Below are 6077 nucleotides of genomic sequence, written 5' to 3'. Positions count from 1 at the left end.
TTTTGTTAGATCCATAGAAAATAACACATTACTGTGAAAGAAGAAACATCAGATTGAAAAAAAACAAACAAAAAAAAACCCTAAAGCTTTTGGCAAGGAGTTCAGTAGTGTAGTTTCATTTGAGATCAAAAGATAATAGAAACATGGGATAGAGACTGAAATTACTGGATGGCCTGCTTAGAATTGTGAATAAATAACAAGCATTTTTACCTACCGTGCTGGGATAATTAACCTCTAAATCCGTCAGTCCATGTCATTTCTGTCATAAATCCAAAATGTAGGGAGTATAGACAGATGCATTCAAACAACACTCATTTTCCTAATCCCATGAGCCACAAGTCATAATGGTAGCTGCCTTTATTTCCACTTTATGTCGAGATGTAAGGTCTAACAAGAGCTTCTCCTCTGCTTTAAGGAAGACAGATAATCTCTCAGAGAGGCTGTAAGATGCTTTGGGAATCCCTTTTACCAGGCTGCTTGTGACACATGGAGTCATGGTCCTTGTAAGCATCTGCCTTGAATGGTCTTCAAGGCTTTGACAGATGTCATTGTGCCTACAGGGCAGAAGCAAATGGATGAAGAACAGCTGTTTAGAGGAAAATCTGAGAACCCAGGGGCAAAAGCATACTGTCAGACAGTGAGGCAGTGTAGTCCTTCTCCTATATAACAGCAACATCAATATGAAACAGTCTCTATTCTCTTTTGGCTCAACTCATAAAAGTGGTTTTGTGGCACTCTCACACCTTTTGTTAGACAGAAAGCCATTCCTCTTGGTCCTGCAAATTGGTATGCTGAACTGAGTTTTAAGAAAGAGGTAACATATTATTATTGCACTGAAAAATGTATGATGTCACATGTTTAATGAAAGTAACTTGATTTTTTTTTAACAGAATCATGGAATTGCAGAATGGTTAAAGTTGGAAGAGATGGAGATCATCTGGTGTAATACTGTCTTAGGTGAGCTTCTCAGCCATGTTTGGGCTTGTTACTCTTGATGCTTAGTCATCTTCAGGGTACACACATGCTTCCTGACGTTCAGACAAAATCTGCTGTATTTCACTTTGTGACCAGTGCTTTTTGAGCTGTTACTTGGCACCACTGAAAAAGGATGGCTCTATCTTTTTCATACCACATCATTAGGTATTTATATATTTCAATTAGCTCTGCTGATATTTGCCAGTGATTAGAGAGAGCCTGTGTTCTGTGTTTGTAAATACCTGCATGGCTATCCAGACTGTTGGCTCTTTCATTTTATTGTCACCACTGCTGAAATGCACCACCCTCTGCTTCACTATGCTCACATCCACTGTCTGAATGTGAGGCATTGATGAATGCCAGTGGGTGCCATTTTTTTCTGTGTGAAGGAATTCAATATCAGACCTTGGCTTTTTAGTCACTTCCGTGTCAGCTGCCATGTCATCTGTCATATGGCAGCAAAAGGTAGTGGAATACTGGTGGGAAGATTAATCCTTTACTGTCATAACACCAACAGTCACCACTGATGTCATGATCCAACAAAATAAAATCGGAGGCATTTCTTTCAGAGCAGCATTTGTTAATGGCTTAAGTGTACGACCAGGTTATTTCTTTAAGTTTGTACAGAGCTACCTACTTTCTCAAACTTTTATGAAGTTTCCAGATAAATTGAAGCCTGACGTAAGTATCAGTGAATTAAATGCACTGAGTTTGGCTTTTAAAGTTTAATTAATTAGTGTCCATAAAACATCTTGCAATTCTCAGAATTAAGGTCGATAAGCACACGGAACAAAATACAATTATTATTAATCCTGTATCTCCCTGTGTGTAGGAGTATCAGCAGAACCTCTTAGCACAAGCACTATAAATTACAGAGCCCTAAACTTCCAAAGCTACCTCCCACTGCTGAAGCTCCATTATTTTTGCTGCTGTTTTCCTGGAATGGATTTTTTTTTCTTTTCTTGTTTGATGAAGAATTAAAATGAAGGACCACACAACCTTTTCTTTAAAGCTGTGTGCTTTGACTCACAGGAAATTTTTCAGCTCCCGCAATGACAGTGTGCCATTCTGATGAAATAATGCTGCAGACACTTAATAACATGGAAGGAATAGATACAACCTAAACATGCAAATATGGTAATTACCAACCTCAAACACAATTATCTCATGTGCTAGTACTCGTAATGGGAACAATATTTCAGAATTGTTTTTTTTCCAAGAGTCATTTGCAAAGCACACGCTCTGTTTCTTTCCTTGTGGATATTTGTCTCTCCCACAAAATTTCATTTTCCATAGTGACACAAGAAGCACTGGTTCAGTGACCTTGTCAGCTCCTTCATAGGCTATATAACTTATGCTGTCTTTCCACCCTTACATGAACTGTGTATTTCAGTTTCACAAGTTGATCAGGTAAATGTGCTTTAGCCCAACATGTGTATGGCTGAGGATGCAATTACTGGAACTGGCTCTCCTAGCTGCCTGCTGCAGGAGCAGGAGGTCAGGTTCTCTGCAGGTGTTAAAACTGCTCCAAATTCATACTGGCACCAGGATGATTTATGCTGGTAGAGAGTTTGTACCAGTTTTTATGTCCATATCAAATTTGTTTGTATAATAACACTCCTCTGAGATTTTATTCCTTAAAATAAGTACAGCTGTTTTGCTCTTTTGTTTTTTTACAGCAATGGTAATGCACTGGCTTACTAGAGAGTGTTACAGAGAAAAGGGGCTACTGTGCATATGGCCATCTACTGAGCAAAAATAAAAGACTTACTTTATGGATTTCAGAATGTAACTTTAATCTTCCTTTCAATTTAGATGAAAAAAGTTAACTTACTTCTAACTTTAGAGAAGGCCCTATAAGATGATTCTTGTTATCCAGATCATTCTTAATACTGAAATATCATCAGAAACCTTGCTGTAAAAACATTTGGGAATTACTCAGAAACAGGAAAGAACCATAAATCTTCATGAAAGATTTTTGGTTGTGTTTTTTTTTTAGGGGGGGAAGGGGGTATAACTTGTTTTTGTAGATTACACGTCTGTCTGGATATTTCAGGCAAGAGTTGGAGTCCTGCATCTTTACATACAGCCAGCAGCTGTATGTAACTCATGTATTTCTGGAACTCTGAGGCCACAGCTCCATCTCAGGGTTTGTTTTTGTTTTGCTTTTTTTTTTTTTTTTTTTTTTTTTTTTTGTGATAGTATAACATTAAGACAGAGCAGCTAGATTGTGCCTAAGAAAGGCATGCAGTGTGTTTGTAAATAATGAAAATGGAAACATTTACAGATCATTAATAATTATGTAGACAACAAAACTCAATAATATAATTCTCAGTCAAGATTATCCCCTTTCCAAGTACCTGCTGAAGCTTGGATATTTGACTTTCAAGCCCATTCATGCACCTGTACTATAAGAAACCCCACAATTTTCACAGTGTTTACATCGTTAAATGTCTATAGCTCTATTCAGTAAACAGGATGACCAAAGGACTTGCACCCATTAAAAGAGATCTTTTCCATCATGAAAGCACAACTTGACTGAATTTGTAGAATAATAACTTTTGAGTATCATAGAATCATAGAATCACAGAATCATAGAATCACAGAATCACAGAATGGCTAGGGTTAGAAGGGACCTCAGGATCATCAAGCTCCAACCCCTCCACTGCTGGCAGGGCCACCAACCTCCCCATTTAATACCAGACCAGGCTGCCCAGGGCCCCATCCAACCTGGCCTTGAACACCTCAGGGATGGGGCATCCACAACCTCTCCAGGCATCCTGTTCCAGCATCTCACCACTCTCATAGTAAAGAACTTCCCCCTGATATCCAATCAAATCTTCCCTCCCTTGACTTCAAATCATTTCCCCTTGTCCTGCTGTTATCTACCCTTTCAAAGAGTTGATCCCCCTGTTGTCTGTAGGCTCCCTTTAGGTATTGAAAGGCTGCAATGAGGTTACCCCGCAGCCTTTTCTCCAGGCTGAACAAGCCCAGCTCCCTCAGCTTCATAGGAGAGGTGCTCCAGCCCTCTGATCATCTTTGTGGCTCTGCTCTGGACTCTCTCCAACAGCTCCTTTTCTTTCCTGTATTGGGGACCCCAACAGTAATCTTAATAGTCTTAATAGTAGCCTCAATAGTCTTGTATTGGGGGCCCCCAGGAATAATCAGAATTGTAGCAAGGTTGTTTAATGGCAAAGCTTTCCCCTGTGCTGGTGCAATGAGCAGGAGAGACAACTAAAATGTGAAAATGATGCCAGCAAGTACACCATACTGTTTCAAAAGTAGGGGAGTGTGAAGGATCAAAATTCTGGAGTCTCTGAGCACTTCTATGCAATACAAAGGCAAGGTTGTCATCTGGAGAAGGAGGAAGTCTGCAGATTTGAGCCAAGATAACATATTATTTAACATCAGTGTAAGGAACACGTATGCAAAAGACACTGTAGAGAATCAATATAATTTTTTCCCATATTTTGTTACAAATTCTGACAGAAGCTCTGCAGATGACGGAATCACAGAATGGCTGAGGTTAAAAGGTACCCCTGGAGAAGATCCTGTCCAACTCTCCTTCTCAGGTACAGACACCTACAGCAAGCTGACCAGAACCATGTCCATATGAGTTTTACCTATGTCCAAGGAGGACTCCACTGACTCTCTTGGGCAACCTGTGCCAGCGCTCAGTCACTCACATAGTGCTTACTGACGTCCAGAGGGAGCCTCCTACTTTCCATAGTTTGAGCCTGCTGTCTTTTGTGCAAACATTGGAAAACACAGACAAGACCACGTTTCCATTCTCTCTGCACCCACCCATCAGGATGAGATCTCCTTCTCTCAGACCTCTCAGTCCTTCCACAAAGGCTCCAGCTCCTGTTACTGGCCAGAATATGTCCATTTCTCTCTTTTAGTGACAAGGTCAGAACTGAAACTCCAAAATCTTCCATAAAACATTGCTGAAGCCCGGGGTTGAACCAGGGACCTTTAGATCTTCAGTCTAATGCTCTCCCAGCTGAGCTACTTCAGCCCTCTCTGGGCACATATCTTCCCACAAGCTGATGGCACATATGTCTTTTTCAGCCTTTTATCATTCATAATCACTTTGTAGACATTTGGCTCTTTTCCTGTTATTAGATAGAACACTACAAGGGGGAAAATACCCCACTGAAATCAGTGATATCAAGTCTGCAGCAAGTGGATCTGATAGAAGTCTGCAGACATTAACTGCAGATAATTCTTTAAACATCGCCATTAACATAGACATGATTCCCAGAGACATCAGCCAAAGACTTAATATTAATAGGTTTTAATTTCCTATAGAAAAAAAAAACAAAACGGAAGAACTGATATGTTAGCATGGGGTCTTGCTGAAAGTAGAAAGAAAACATTTTAGGTTTGGAGGAAATTAATTTTGGAAAAAGTTAAATTCTGAATTTATACTTCTTTTTCTATGCAGAATTTACACAAAATAAAACTAGTAAGGACTCGTTAGTTAATTTAGCCCTTCATCCTTTCAGGGCAATAGAATCCTAATCTCTATATTTCAGGTGTGTTTTGATTATCTATTTTTTTTTTCTTTCTTTTTTTTTTTCCCCTGAGTTTTAAACTCCTCTTTTTAGTTTCTTTTGAAAATGTCTTTATCTTACCTTGCTTTGACATCTTTTCCTTGGGCCTGAATGTTGGTAGGAATTTATTTTCTTTGCAGGATCTTACAAATGGTACCATAATGCATTTCACAATACCAGTTTTCATGTTTCACTCTATCACTTCAATTAGCCTAAAGTGCAGTTCATATGAATAAATTTTGATATTTCTATCTGGGACATCCTTCTGGTCTATGAAAAGATAAAAAATGCTTGTGGGGTCTGAATTTAAACTTCTGAAATAGGTCATGGGAATTGTACTTATTCATTCATGCCTGTTCTCTCAGTTGACTACAAAGAAACCTACAGTGACTAGCACAGCTGGAGACACCTACACTAACAGTGTTTGAAGCTGAAGGAGATGAATCCCATCCATGTTCCCTAATAAAGGCAAATTTTCAGCAACAATGGAAAGTGAAATTCTTACTTGTTTGGACCCTTGTTCAGCCACTTGAGTCTTTGCAATAT

General features: G+C 39.2%; 1 non-coding gene across 1 annotated transcript; it reads right to left on the bottom strand.

The window, feature by feature from the left end:
- Window positions 1-4920: 4920 nt before the first annotated feature.
- TRNAF-GAA (transfer RNA phenylalanine (anticodon GAA)) lies at window positions 4921-4993 on the bottom strand. Its single transcript has one exon. It is a non-coding gene; the product is annotated as a tRNA-Phe (tRNA).
- Between the last annotated feature and the right edge of the window lie 1084 nt (window positions 4994-6077).

The sequence above is a fragment of the Tympanuchus pallidicinctus genome, unplaced genomic scaffold (assembly GCF_026119805.1).
Source record: "Tympanuchus pallidicinctus isolate F22 unplaced genomic scaffold, pur_lepc_1.0 scaffold5, whole genome shotgun sequence".
Classification (NCBI taxonomy): Eukaryota; Metazoa; Chordata; class Aves; order Galliformes; family Phasianidae; genus Tympanuchus; species Tympanuchus pallidicinctus.
The sequence above is the reverse complement of the archived record's forward strand: the minus strand, read 5'-3'. Positions and strand labels throughout refer to the sequence as shown.